Here is a 12476-nt window from a genome sequence, read left to right as displayed (position 1 = left end):
TTGCACTGAACAGTGTCTTGTTTCGACTTCCTTCTTGCTCTGTAAAAATATTTTCCGAGTCAGAGCTCCTTACCTCTCCCTGTAAGCTGCTGATTAAAATGGTATGTATTGCTAATTCAAATAAAACTGGTAAAAAAACAAACAGGAGTGGGTATGATTGTATTCATCACCTCCTTATTAATATTCAGTATATAAAAATTAATGTAGCTAAATAAGGATTTATAAAAAGTAGTAATAAATGTATAAAGATACTAAACTTAAAAAAAAGTATAATTGGTGCCAATTCATTGCCACTTAAAATGTGTTGGGTTAACGTGCGTCAGCAATAAAGTAGTCTGCTTACTCCATTCACTCCTGGGTCACCTCGTTTCTTCTCTAAGGCTACATCTACACTATGGAGCCATTTCAGGATACTTCCAGTATCCTCAAATAGCTATTCCGCATGTTTTGAGCAAGCCTATTATTTCGAAATATAACAGGCTCGCCGTTCTGACGTCCCTATAAACCTCATTCCATGAGGAGTTTGGGATACGTTGGACTAGCACTGTATTTCAAAATTTAGCACTGTGTAAACAGTGCCAAATTTTGAAATAAGCTATTTTGAAATTAACTTAAGTTTTGCAATTTGCGTAGCTCAAATTGCGTAACTTGTTTCGAGGTCAGGGTGTAGTGTAGACGCACCCCAACAGTTTGGCAATCAGTGCTTACAATTTTATGTTGCCTTGTAGATACAGTGTTTTGTTCTGTCTGTTCATGCTCTGTGTCTTTAGCTTTATGCAAGGAATATTTCAGGTAGCTTGTTTGGGCATGTATATGTTGTTCCACTGCAAAAAACTTTTTGAGGGGTATGAAATGCCCTAGAATGTACCCCCTTTGGTTGTGCTTTAAGATTATTTCCAAGTCACACTAGAACTAAAAAAAGGGAGAAGAGAACATAGGCTCATTGACCATCATGAAGGGGTCATTTTGTAAGGATGGCTGTGTGTTAGCTACCTGTGAAGTACCGTCACTATTATACAATATGAGAAGTCTCAAATTCCCTGGGGAATAGAAGGTGACTCTGACGTTAAGGATCTTAATATAAAATAGATAGTTTGTTCAGTCTTCTAGTTAATGAACTTAGGAAATGGATTAGTTGGTGAAAGTTTCACACCATGACAAATTGAACTACACAAATCTATGGTTCCTTTCACATGTGTCTGTGCTTGCATGCATGCATGCGTGCGCACACACAATGCTAACTCATGAACCTCATCTTCATGTTCCAGGATGAATCATGACATTTTTTCCTTTCAGTGTTCTTTCTCTGCATAATGTTTTAAAAATATTGTGTCATTCTGTAGAGGAACTATCTGCATATCCTTAAACCATGTGACCTTTTAGGGTACTCTGTACATTTTAAATAATAGCTAGATCTGAGATGTGCCATCCAAAAGTAAAGATAATTTGTGGGGAATGGTCCAGGCAACTGCTGAAAATCATGAGCAAAAGACTACAGGGAATTGGAAGGTAACAATAATACTGAATTATACCTTTCTTTTTACTGCAGTTTATTTACACTGGTGAGGGCTGAGAGATAACTCAGAGATAGATATTTAGTATACAAAGGACCAATTGCATAATTTTACTTTACTGTCTTTGGACAAGTGGTGTGAGGCTGGCTTTATTTACTTCTCTTTCTTCTATTTATTTTGTGGCTATTTATTGCTTGGAGGTTGCCAGAATTGTGTGTGCTGAGAAAATGAACCACATGCTTGTGAAAGAGAAGTACTCACTTGACCTGAATAGCCGACACTGATGCTATATCTACACTATGGGAGTTTTCCGGGATACCAGAGGTATCCCATAAAACTCGGCTGAGTCCATGGAACGTGTCTGCTCTTCCACTTTTTTTAATGGAAGAGCAGATATACGCTCTTTCAGAAGCTCTGTCTTCCTCCTTCCACAATCAAGAAGGGCTCTTCCGAAAGAGGAGGCTTTTCTGAAATTGGGCCCAGTGTAGCCTCTTCCAAAAAAACTATTGGAAAAAGGTATGCAATTTGTGTACCTTTTTCCAATAGATCAGTGTAGTCTAGACATATCCTGAGAGAGATTCAGAACTACTGGCTCAAGGAGGATGCAATCCTGTGCCAGTGTTTCTACCTAAGACCCTACTGGCCGGAATTTTATAAGTATTTAGCCACCTGAGATACAAATGTGTATCTAAAGACAGGCACAAAACACTTGAATATGTTGGGTTCCTAACTGAACTTGATCAAGAGCTTTTGTAAATCCCATTAGGCACCTGTCTGCATTTTTAAGCACCGAAATACGTTTGAAAATTTAGTCCTTTTAACAATAGCTGTTATGGTACGGAAAGGAGAAGTAGCCTAGTTGAAGAATCAGACTTGATATTCCTGAAGGCTATAGAGCAATCCTCTCAAATCCCTAGAGACTCCCTTCAGGCTTCTAATGTAGATGATTTGCATACTTTACAGGTTACTGTATGCAGATCTCTTTATGAATGAAGGTTCTGCAAGACACTGAATACCGTGTAGCCTTTTTCCATCTCTCTCTAGCCATATATTATGTATTAAACTTGAGAATCGCTTTGGGATCCCATGAAATGAAAGTGCTGTATTACCACTTCATAATTGATAATAATAATTATGTCATGCCATTTGGTTTTACTACTGCCTTTCTCCATGAAGTAATAACACCACAAATGTATAGCTGGTTCCTACTTTTCCCTGATATTAACTGAAGTAAAATTAAGTGAATGATTAACCTACATGTGCGGATGTGGGAACTGAGTATCATTTTTTTCCATACTGAATCAGTATCTCACCTTACATAATACCCCCAGCATAGTTCTGACAACTATTACTAATGGTATGTTCAGCAAGTACCGTGTCCTAATTGGTCATAATTAAATTATAAAAATAGTATATCAGTTTTTACAATTAATCATGTAATCAGTGATGTCAATTCCTCTAAAACTTACTCACCTCTAACTTGCCACTAGAAAGAACTATGTCCAAATTTTTGTTCTCAAAACAAATGGAAAATTATTAGTTTTGTCATATCAGTTTTCAGCACTGTGCTGAAACAGTTAATGCAAAGTACTGAAGATCAATGGTAACACTTCATACAAATGTCAATTTATTTAACCAATGGGACTAGAGAAACTGATAGTTAAAAAAGAGTAGTAAAAAACCGGTAGTTTGTAAAATTGGGACATTTATCAGGTAGCTCAGGAAAGTTTTATTATTGTACAATTTTTACAAGTGATGTCGTCAAAAAAATATGGATTACTGCTGGAAGTTACAACGGCAAGTAGATCACAATACCACCAGGAGAATATTCAAACTGATTTTTGCTGTTCCTTAGAATAACAGAATTTATTGAGCCAATTATTCTTAACTTCTGTATGTGGGGAATATATTACATTGTTACTTGTATTTCCTGGGAATGGAAAAGAACATAAATATCTTTCAATTAAATAACCTCTGAAGCCATAGGCTATGGCTTTTTATTGATTTTTTTTCCAAAGGAACATGCCTCTAAATTTACTCCCTAGCAATAAATAATTTGTTATTCACTTATGCCAAAGAAGTGATCAATCTTCCTTTAATATTTTAAAAACAGCTGTAATAAGCTTTTATGATAAAACATAGAAACTTGAAGCAGCTACACTCCCTGAAAAAGAATCCATTGAGATGTGCTCATGCTCTTATAGATAAAATTGGAAATGATTGCATCATATACGTTAGACATTACTGAGTGGCTTTGAGAACTCCTGGGTAAGGCTGGCTGAAAAAGGAGAATTCCATTTCACAAAAAATTCTGGAGTTTTGAAATGTGAGTTTGATGTAAAGTGGACTTTTCCAAACATGATCTTTCAAAAATATCAGGAAAAAATACAAGATAACAGTCTCCATCATAGAATAATCACAGAACTATTGGTGGGGCACTCACCTGAGACTTCGTGGAAGACCACATTAAAATTTCTCCTCTACCTAATTTATTCAGGTCCCAAATGAGTGTTATAACCATCAGGGTAAACAGTTATTCTCTCTCTATGCTACAGTGAAAATTTAATTATTTATATCAAGTGGAACAGCTACAACAGGACAGAGACAGACAAAAAAAAACCCCTCTAGGTTGAATCAGGAAGAGCTGACACTTGAACCTTGGTTTCTTCTTACCCAGATAACTGCTCTAATGGGCTATTTTGAGCTGTGTGATTTTCTTGCTCATAAGCATTTTCTCAGGTTTAGGAACTAGGTAGTATACCTGCTAACAGTGGCCTGTCTCTTGGATTGAGGAAGTTTTGGTTTTCATGAACTGGCATTTTTCGATGAATAAATGTATCATTGAAAAATTCCTGACCAGCTACACTTCTGGGTGCTAATCTCAGTTATGTTCACAGACATCCTGTGCAAATCATTTATTTTTTCATTCTCAGCACCCAGTCTAGAAAGTAGAAATAATACTGCCATCACCTAATTAATGGCTGACATCAAATACTCTGATGCTAGCATCTTCATTGCAACTCTGATTTAATACTTTTTATTCAGTATTCGCCACATGTAACTATTTCTTCATTCCCAAGATAATTTAGCCTGTGGCAATATTTGAGTGGAATAGTGCATGTCTGTACCTAACAGCAGTGTGTACAACTGTAGGTAGATACTGCAGTGGTGCTTATGTTCTTTGACTCTGACAGAGTTGCAAATATATTAGGTCATTCATTTATTCATGTCCATGCATAAGCCTAACATAATTTGGTACTATGAAGTCTTGACTAGATAAATCACAGGTCTACCTGATTTACAAACACCACTAATCAATTGCTCAAAGTGAATAAGTCTGGCAGAGAATAATGTATAGATCTTATAAATTAGCTACATTGCTATACTGAAGATTAGCATGGATTTGTCCAAACCTAGTGAAAGAATCAGCAGGCATCATCCAAAAGCAGGAAATTCAAAGGTGTCAAACACCCAAAACTCTCATTAATCTGTTAGTGCTTAATATCCAGAAAAGCCAAACTGTAGTGTCCCTTTTAGCTTGCTGGTCTGCAGAAGGACCAGGCCTGCTGCTACACATTAATGTCCTCATTGAAAATATTTAAGGCAGGGGAAGAATTCTCACAGACTTCCTTGGGTTTTGGATAAGCCTCCAAAAATATAGCATACATCTGTGCAACTGATATAAGTAGGGACCAGTCCCTCTGTTCAGAAGATCATTGTGGTGGAATTTTTGCCCAAACTGTACACAGGGGTATTTTGTTAATTTAGATGGACTATATGGGCTCAAAGAGTCAAACGTGTTTAACATGATCATGTAATTCTAGAACAGGCATATCAAACTCGAAGCCTACTGAGGGCTGCACAAACAAAAACTGATAGCTTTCAGGGTCACCTAGGGTTCTGAGATGGCTTGTCGAGGGGCGAGGGGGGGGGGGGGAGGCAGAAGGCACCAACCAGTCACAAGGCAACCCTAGGGCCACCAGAGAAAATGTACTTTGTCAGAAAGTCATCATTATTTATTACTATAGATTGTTTTAGGTATATTTTATATTACAATAATTTGATGCGTAAAATTGTTACTTGCTCATATGAATTTTAAAATTAATTTTACATATTTTTAATTTAAATATAAATTTAAGGTACTTCTAAATTTTGTATGATACATAACTTGTTAAAATAAAAACAAGTACAGACCATGGTTAATCAGATAGAACAGGCTTCTGTGAAAATTTCAAATACTTTGTAAGTTTGAGATTTTGCATAAAGATCTAATTATTCATGCAATTGCAAAAAATTGACATATGTATTGATATAAAATGAATATACATTTTAAGATTTTATTTGGGAATAAATAAATGAAAACCAAAATATTAACAAAATATCCCCTTCCTCTCCCCCAGAGCCAGGCACTCCCATACTCCCATTCTAACCCCATCTTCCTCTACTTCCCCAGAGACCGCCCCCCCCCCCAACCTAATGCCTCCCTCCTCCCCCAGAGGACAGGCACTCATGGCCCCCCCAACCTAATGCTTCCTCCCTCCCCCATAGCCAGACACTCTCAGCCCCCCCTAACCTAATGCCTCTCCCTTGCCCCAGAGCCGGGCACTCCCAGCCAGCCCCCCATTCCCCCCCTCTAATGCCTCCCTCCTCCCCCAGAGTCAGGCACTCCCAACCTAATGCCTCCTCCCTCCCCCATAGCCATGCACTCCCAGGCCCCCCCAACATAATGGCTCTCCTCTGCCCCAGAGCCAGGCACTCCCAGCCCCCCCCAACCTAATGCCTCCCTTCTCCGCCAGAGCCAGGCCCCCTCTGCCACCCCAACCTAATACCTCCTCCCTCCCCCATAGCCAGGCACTCCCACAAGACAGGACAGGATGTTCCTTCCAAGCATACATATAGGGAGTCAGTCATCATTTGGACCTCAAATTAAATGACTGTGTTTTATGAATGAAATACATACCTTGGAAGGTTAGATGTTTCATAGACTTCTACTAGAATTGAGGTGCCTACAGTCTTTTGTATCTTTGAAAATCTCTTCCATTTTAGACATAAATATTATTTTCTCTCACAAAAAAAGAACTTGCTGTACCACATATTTTTTATTTAATTTATATATATATATATATATATATATATATATATACTTTATTGCTTTTAACATATATAACCTTGAGTTACATATCCAAGATTTTAGATAAATTGGTATCTATATATTAACCATACAGAAATGTGAATTAATTGATAATGACAGGAAAATAATTTGATGCTATAGCAGGGACTCCCTCATTATTTCCCTTCTTGATCATTCTTTTAGCGAGGGTTGTTAGTGGTGGATGTAATTCACTGAATCTATTATTTAATACTTCACATGGAGACTTTAATAAACATATAATACAGAAGCACTGAGAGGGAAAAACTTCTTTACTGTCTTAATCAAGAGGCAACTGCTTTCAGTTTGTGATAGAAGCTCATGAATTTTGCCCCTATAGTTCCAAATTCAGTCCCAGCGCCCAATGATGTGCGTGTGTCAGTGCTGTAAGTGGTGGTCAGTACAGGGATGAACTACTTGGAGGTCTCTGAAGTTTTCCAGTCTACCTCAGCTGGGTGAACTATCTAATCCAAAGGCACTGAGACCACTGGGAGGGACAGTGAAGTCTGCACTATAACCATAGATAAGGGTGAGCTAGCTTTTTATAGTTGATGCTGTAGAAGCTCATGACTTCAATCGCTAAGGTCCCAGGTTCAGTCCCACTTGCTGACAACCCAAGACCATCAGCATTACAGACATAAACAATGAAATGTAACTTTCATGTAGCAAGTAAGGTGTGTAAACTGTTGCAAAATCCCAGCATATTTATTGCGGGTACAACTGTTACAATTTATCCTGTAATATAAGTGTGTAATGAATATGTGATCCCCAGAGATCATAGGTATCGTGATCTATGAAGGGCACTAGAAATGTTTTTTAAAAGGCAGATCCAGATTACCTTTATTTATAGATTCAGTGGAGCAGTTGATGAAGCTCTACAGAAATAAAAGCAGTTCCTTTTTGCAATGTGTACTCTTAAAAAGATTAGTAATTAAAGAATACCATTGAATGAAATTTATTTATATTGCCTATTTGTCATAACATATACAAATAAGATCACATAAAAAGGTAGAGTGCATTTAAAACTACTTAATAAGCTGATCATTAATGGGTGCAATAAAAATACCTATTAAATCCTCTTGAAAAATAACCTAAATTGAATGCTTGTTGCTCTGCCAGGATTTACTGGCTTCTCTTATACAATCAGCTTTCTCAGTGCCAATTATCCTATAACACTTACATCCTCTTCCATGCCAGGAGTGCACTTACCTGGGAATCTAGGAAGTTACATTCCATGATTCAAAAGGAAAAGATAATTAAAAAATGTGGTAAACTCTGCCAGTGTGACATGATGGCCTGTGCAACCAACGGTACAAATTATAGTTAAACCAGGAGCTAATCCAGTGATTTCTTCTTATTGCCCCAAAATAATTACTGCAGAAAGAATTTACTCAAATAGGTGAGAAAATGGGAGGGGGGGGAAGGGAACCCTAGCATGATGGGGTAAACAAACCAAAGAATAAATTTAAAAATAAGACCCAAGGTGGTGGTTACTCTGAAAGCCAGCCAGAGACACTTCATATATATGTCATGTAATGCTAACACTCATTACCACACTGATTAGCCTATTAAATATTTCAAGAAATTTTTCTCTAGCTAAAACTAAAGCCAATACATCTCTTTATCTCTGATGTATAGAGATAGGGGTATAGGCACAATTATTAGGATATCAAAGACTCCTTCCAACTTAATTCATATCCGGTGATTCAATTTCAAGCTTAATTCAAACTTGGTTTCAGTGGATTTACAAAAAAAGTTAATTTAGCCCACAGAAATGTGAAATCAGTGGCCATTTAAATCAATGTACTTACTACCGGGAGGGTTTGGTCCATTACGTTCAGCACATATTAAATGGTAAAAATAATTTTTGTAAGGTATGAATAGTATGAGATTGAGACTGAATTTGTGTAAAAAAAAAAAAAAAAAAAAAAAAAAAAAACACCACCACCCATACCTGGCAGCTCTAGCCAAGCCTAGAGACAGGTGTGGGACAAAGGAGCTCTACTGTGATGGTGGCCAGAGCCCTAGGCCCTCTACATCACAGCTGAAGCCCTGGGCAGCACACTCTGGGTGGAGCTAAAGGCTGGCTGTGGCAGGGGGAGGACATGGTTTGGGGGTTGCTGAGAACTGGCTGCCCTTGTCCCAGCCCTAGCCCTTCTACTGACACCCTCCCCTTGCTGGGAGCATAGAACTGACCCCTCCCACATCTTGTCCAGGGACCCAAGAATTCTGTTGGTGCCCCTGGCTCACTAAAAATATTTTCAGTGCTGGGCATGCTGTGAAAAGCAACATTTGGGCAGATTGGGTCAAACATACAGTGACTGCCATTTTTTTTAAAATCCATGTTTGAGAAAATATTACACAATCACCATTTTAACTGAGAGAAAAATGCAGTATATATCTCACCACTGTTGTAAAACATTGCAGATTCTTGCTGTTGCTGATGACCCCTGTATCCTCTATACAACAATTAGAAACAATATTAGAGTCCTAGTGTCATCTGGTGCACTTCAAGATGAATTTGTCTTTGTCATAGTGACGTCTACATGCAGTAACATCAACCTGCATGCCTAACACCACACATTTGAATAAATAATTTCTACCCAGGTGGAAACAACTGTAGTTAGAACACAAGAGTAGGAGCCAAAAAGGCCACTGACTCACTTCCTAATTCTCTACGTTGAAGTTTTGCATCTGTATAATAAATAGTTTGTGCTTGATCCGCATGGGTGAAAATTAATTAATGTTAAAGGACTCTGAGATACTTGGAGGACATGAACAGATTTGCACATTATAATTATTTGGTTTATTAAGTATTACATACTTATTGACAACAGAAAGTCATATAGACATACATATCTACAGAAATAAAATTTAGTTGTTTATATGGTCATTGGTCCATCCCATAAGTCTACGTGGTCCCCCAAGGGGCAAAGATCTGTAGTGAAGATTACTCATTTGACATAGTATAAGCTTCATTCTTATGCATGGAAGAAAGGGAAACAGGTTATATTTGTCTTGGCTGTTGATAGTTGCTCACTTCATGATCACATTTTCTGTATTGTTATTGGAAGACAGTTTGCTGCAGAATATATTTTAACAGTGACTATGCTGTCCTTGGACAAGACCAAATCCAGTTCTCTTTTTCTGTGGAATGAGTAAGGCACAGGTATCACGTTACATCCACTCTTGCTAGGGAATGTAGAATGGAAGAGATGTTTTCTTAAACTTCATCTTTGGAAAGCTGAATACAGATATCTCCTGACCTGAAGAATAAGGTTGAGCATTATTGATCTCAATCAGTGAGAGCTTCAGAAGATGTGACAAACCACCACAAAGGCTTCTCTTCAATAAGAACTCAAGTCAGCAGAAACAATATATTGGATTTGTGGTGAGCCATTTGGTGTAGGCAAGCTTGAGACAGTGAATTCTTCAATCTGTTGAACCATTAAGTGCATTAAAAAAACCTCTGTAAAATCCTGCTACTAGCCATACCTTAGATTAAAGGTGTATAAAATGGTACGTAGTATTGAAATAGCTATGTTGGTCCTAGGATATTGGAAGGACAATACCTCTTGTTGGCCCATGTTGTTTTGAAAAGAGAAGCTTTTGAGCCCCACAGAACTTTTCTTAAGGTCCAACTTCTGCAAAGTTTTGTGTCACCAAGCACATTGTACTGCCTGAATGTCCATAGTTTTCTTAAGCATTTACAAACATGTTCCTAGTTCTAACTTGCCTGACACCATCAAGGGAAAAATGAATTTTAAAAATATTTCAAAAGTCAGTTTTTGTCTCTTCTGGAACCACAAACTCCAATGGGAATCGTTGTGATGCTTTACAATGTACTATCATCAGGTAGAGTCATGATTGCATTGGTTCTTCAATCTGGATCTTTTCAGACAATGCTTCAATTTATCTGAAATCTAAATGGAACCCTGTTACATTAATCATGTAAAAAACCAAAGCAAGGATTAAATGAACAACACAGGTGTATGCGGAAAACTAGACATTTTCAGGGGTTCCCAGAAAATTGTGACACTCAAACATTCCACATAGAATAATGATCACCAAGGAAATTGAAAGACTTGAATGGTCCCTGGGCAAGGTTGGGGGTGGGGGAAATTGGCTTCATGCTCCCGGAAGGGGCAGGGCCTTGGCAGAAGAATTAAAGGAATTAATTGTTCTTGTGATCCCTGGGCCCTTTCGAATCGCCTGGCCCCATAGCAAATTATATTCTTCCCTCATCCAGTCCCATCAGCAGGCCTGATGACCACATTGGAGAAAGAGAGAGAGAGAACAACAGCTGCACATTGGACATTGTCTCCCAGGATCTCTGCTCACTCTTCCTTCTTTTAATGTAGAAACAGGAAGTTTTGGACAATTGTCAGTGGAATGCAAGAGAAACATGACAGAGAATTTGGCCCTGTGTATCTAGATTATAATATGCTGTATTTTATGTAGAGAACCACTTATTTCTTTGAACTCTGTTTGAGACTGAAATTTCTGCCCAGTTAGCTTTTTCTATCTTTTTTTACATAGAAAGGGCACCATACAATTGCATGATATTCACTAAAATTCTCAGTATGGAAAAAGGCACCCCATACTGGGAAAGAAGGAGAGTTGTGTCTGTGTGTGTGTGGGGGGGGGGGGGTGTCTTTTTTTCCTCTTCATGAGGACATTTTCAGGCTTTTTAACTTATTTTAAAATTCAAATCAGTGCTAAAGTAGTAACCGTTTAACATCCTCAGGGATAAGTGAAAATCATTAGAATGAAGTATGAAAACAGCTAACTCAGCACTGCAATTTGGTGAGGGCAGTGGTTGATTTCAGTGCCTCCAGAATAATCCCCTCTGTTTTGGGTATTCTGTCTCCTTTACAACTTAGTGTTGCTAATGAAATCTACTCTGAATCCAGAGATTTGAATGGGAGCTGGGGTTTTTAGCCATGAACAAGTATGGAAATGAACATTGCTGCCTGGAAACAATTCCTTTCAGCTAGTCAGTAAGGGTAACCAGCAGTTATAATTGTTCACAGTTCTTATTTAAACTACAACATTCCTTTTCATCAATAGCCATTACATGTATTATATCAGTATTCTTCTTTATTGATTGTTACTAAGTGCAGGTGGAAGTTCCTCGTGGTCAGATTAGTATATTCATTTCTCTTCTGCAAGGAGTCATTTTGTCACATACCCACTTAGTGCAATACGAGAAAACAAACTACATATAAAGTAGACAAAGCAGCCTGCTTTCTGTATTCTGGAAAAACTCATCCTGTGGAGAGAGCTGGATTCTGTTGGTAAATCCAAATGAGTGCTACCATATTCCAGCACAAATTGTTAAATAGCTTCCAACAGAACAAAATAGGCCCTATAGAAAAAAGCACCATATCATATCTGTGCGTAAGGATGAGGGAAATTAAGGTTTCATGGGCAACTTTCAATCATGCACTTGCTAATCTTTGACTCTGCAACTTTAGCAATATAGTTAATTAATTATATCTTCAATGAAATTTTCCAGGTGTATTAGAAGAGAAATAAACCGTAAACTCATTAATAGGATCTGTACTCAAACTTCTGCCATTTGAGTTCAATGATTAATAACAATAGCTGGCAGTAGAAGTACACTGAAAAGCATGAAAAGCAGCATATTCATTCACACACATACATAGGTCCTGCAGAAGGTCTTACTGTTACCAATCTGTTGTAGCCAGTAGATTGAACTTGAGTGGTAATATGGGCTCTGTTGGTCATGATCCGATGCTCCAAGGCTCTTCAGGACAGAACCCAGGGTTTCATGGGAAAACAGACTATGT

General features: G+C 38.0%; 1 protein-coding gene across 1 annotated transcript in view; it reads left to right on the top strand.

Moving 5' to 3' along the window:
* Positions 1-12476, top strand: part of CNTNAP2 (contactin associated protein 2) — a 1606913-nt gene that overhangs the window by 296769 nt on the left and 1297668 nt on the right. The window lies entirely within an intron of this gene.

This window comes from Pelodiscus sinensis, chromosome 2, assembly GCF_049634645.1.
Source record: "Pelodiscus sinensis isolate JC-2024 chromosome 2, ASM4963464v1, whole genome shotgun sequence".
Lineage (NCBI taxonomy): Eukaryota > Metazoa > Chordata > Testudines > Trionychidae > Pelodiscus > Pelodiscus sinensis.
The sequence above is the reverse complement of the archived record's forward strand: the minus strand, read 5'-3'. Positions and strand labels throughout refer to the sequence as shown.